Here is a 3,451-nt window from a genome sequence, read left to right on the forward strand (position 1 = left end):
GATTTTTTTGGCTTTGTTGCTCTCCTTGTGGAGTTCCTGTCCCTCCAGGTCTTTCTGTCTCCCTCTTTTTCCATAAGGTTTCCTGCACTCTGCCCAAAGTTTAGCTGTGAGTCTCAGTATCTTCTTCAATACCCAGGTAAGGGAGCAGTGGCCAGCTCTTTGATCACCTCCCCCTGGGGGGTGCAGCCTTGCCAGGCCACAGAGGAAGATGATGCAGCCAGCCCTGATAAAACTTGATAGGCTAGGGTCAGATAGAATGGAAGGAGGTGCTCTCCTATCAGTGAACTAGGGAAGGGGCATTGGGGGAGAAGCCAGAGGGAGGGGCCTACAGCCAGCATACAAAGTGAATAAATTGTAATAAATAAATAATTAAAAAAGTCTGGTGACTGATCTGAGGTTATTTTATGCCAATTACAAGATGGATATCTGGATATATAATCTCCCATAGTCTCCTGACCCCTCTTCCATCGTTTAAAGGCTCTTCCTTTCCAAGTCTGTTATAAAAAATACATAGGCTATTAATTTTTATTATTAAAGCCTGTATATATTATGGTGGTATTATTCTCTAATGCACTACCAAATCAATAAATGACACAGATACCCGATAGATTTTTAGATAAGCCTTGTTATATCTGGGGCAGGACAGATACTTCTCGTGAGGCTACCTCATTCCCACCCAACCTCCATCCCAAGCCATCTGCTTTAATCACTCCTATCTGAGCTGCTTCCCATCCATAACCCCGAGATACTTGCACATACTTTCTGTCTGGGCAGCTCCTCTTCAGGCCTTCCTCAGAGTTCTTCCTCCAGGCCCACGTGGTTCTCTACATCTCCCGCGGAGGTGGCTCCGCTTCCTCTCTCCTCCGGTACTGGGTACTGTCTCCTCCCGTGATCCTTCTGTCCTCAAAGCCCGCGAACCTTGGCTCCACCTCCGGCTTCTGCCCTGCCCAGGCTTCAGCATTTTTTAATTAACCAATCAACTTTAAATTAGGTAGAGCAAGGTTTACACAATAAGGACAGGTGTGCGTGAGCAGACCTTGGGGAGCAAAATAATTAATAATCAAACACAAAAGCACCGAACCGTGCCTTCACAGAAGTGTGGCGTGTCCCACCAGGCTATGCCACTCCCTTTTGTTCCCATTATCTTTCAGGCATTAGCCGCCCTCAACGGACTCCTTGTTTATTCTTTGACTTTCCGGGTTTATAAATTGATGGTTTGAAACGTAGAACACACTTCTCTGAAGAAAATACCGTAGTTGAGTCAAGGCATAATTAAAGTAAAAATCGTAGAAAACAGCCTTGACTGTTGAATAAGTAACTGTAGTAAGTAAACAGAATGGGATTGATGAGGCTGAATTCTCCTCCTTTCATTTATCTTGGTGCTGGTGTTGAAGGAAGAGAAAGCTTAATTAAGGAGGATGGAGAGGGTTGAGGTCAGTGGGCATTCTGAATGGGCCTCAGGGGCCACTCTTGCAGGGAACCCCACAGGCTCTGTCACATCACAGTTCCTAGATTTCCATTTCTGTGGTGATGGAGACTGGCTACTTCCTAGTACTTTTGTTCTTAGCCATAAATATAGATTATTTTTAGCTTAAAAATCAAGCAAGCATAACCACAAACTGACAGAATGAGGAGGGCCAGAAAAATTTCCCTCCATAGGAACAATGAAAAAGAATTACAATTTTTTTTTTCAAAAGTAATATTTTCAGAGTCCTAGAAATTAACCAATGGCTTTTAGTACCTTAGGGATATTTTATTCAAGAAAAATGGCTGTGTCTCCATGAATGGTGAACTCTGGCAATCCGATGTGTTCTAGACCCTCCCACTACTTTCCAGCCACTATAAGGCACGCTAGCCCATGTTTCCAGGAAGCTTGTCAGCCACCAGAGAATGAAGAATGGATTTGAAACTCATTCTCCCTGCGCACAGTGTCACACGAGTGTGATTCCAGCACACAAGAGGCTGGGGTGGGAAGATTATGAGGTCGCAGTCAACCGTGACTGAACAAGACCCTGTCTCAAAACCAAACCAAGCACAATGCAACCCAGCCAAAACACACTTTATAAGTTTGATGCGTTTCTCATTCACTACTAGAAACTTATGCCTCCCAGAGGGAGGAGGCCATTGTCAAAAGTCGGGATAGGCAAGCACTTTAGCTCCGTATACACCCGAGTTAACCATGGTGGCAAACACTAGCTGACTAAAAACTACAGAGGCAGCTGTGGAATGAGCTGTCTACAAGGGCCTTGAAAAGCTCTGATGTATTTTTGATACTGTCACTGCTCATGTGGATGGATGGGCAGAGAGTCTGCCGAGCAAAGGACTGAGATAATCCTAAAATCTCACCTCTGGGCTTGCTTGAGAGTCTGTACAAACCTGAAGGGAATGTTAAGTTTTAAACAGTTGAATTTAAAAGTCTATACCCACACCTAATGAGATCATTCAGCAAGGCCAGGGGTTATTAATTCTACGCCTTTAAGGAAATCTCTGTGTCATCATTGGCTGGCCGGTAAGCTAATCAAGTAGAGAAGCAAACATGATAAAGAATACAGGTTTTACAGAATAACTTCACAAAAGGCACCAAACAGACCAGCATAAGTTCTACATGTGGTGGCAGGATCTGACTGCAAGCATTTTCACATTATTTTAGTTTTCTTTGTGTGTGTGTGTGTGTGTGTGTGTGTGTGACTTCAGATCATCTGAATGGACGCTGGGAACTGAACTCAAGTCTTGTGCAAGAGCAGTATATGCTCTTAACTTCTGCTCCAGCTCTCCAGATCTACGTTGTTTTATTTTTAGTGTCTAGTTTTTTTTTTTTTTTTTGGGGGGGAAACCAAAAGAAATAGAAACAAAAGAAACAAAAGCATATTTTCCATCTAAAGGAGGAGAAACAAGCAATAGGAGCCATTCTCATGACACCACAGATGTTGGGTTTACTAGAAAAACACTCCACTTTAAAATACATCTAGCAAAAACAAGCCATGTGCAGAGGGTTAATGTGCTATGATGTCTCACCAAATAGAGGACATTACAAAACATTATATAAAAAAACACAGCCAGGAGTGGTGGCACACGTCGTTAATTCCAGCACTCAGGGAGGTAGAGGAAGGTGGATCGCTGTCAGTTCAAGGCCAGCCTGGTCTACAAAGTGAGCCCAGGACAGTCAGGACTACACAGAGAAACCTATCTTGATAAACCAAAAGTAAGAAGAAAACACATAGAAATCCCAGAGCGGAAAGCATAAAAACCAAGGGACAACTGGGAAATGGCATGGTGGGTCAAGCGCTTCTTGTGGAATTCTGGGGATCTGAGTTCATCGAAGCACTCGCTTTGAAAGCCACGTGTGGTGGTGGTACCTATACCCTGTTCCTGTGGAGACAGACAGGGCTCCTGGTACTTTTTGGTTTCTTTCTTTCTTTCTTTCTTTCTTTCTTTCTTTCTTTCTTTCTTT

Source organism: Psammomys obesus, unplaced genomic scaffold, assembly GCF_907164565.1.
Source record: "Psammomys obesus unplaced genomic scaffold, mPsaObe1.curated_primary_1811, whole genome shotgun sequence".
Taxonomy (NCBI): domain Eukaryota; kingdom Metazoa; phylum Chordata; class Mammalia; order Rodentia; family Muridae; genus Psammomys; species Psammomys obesus.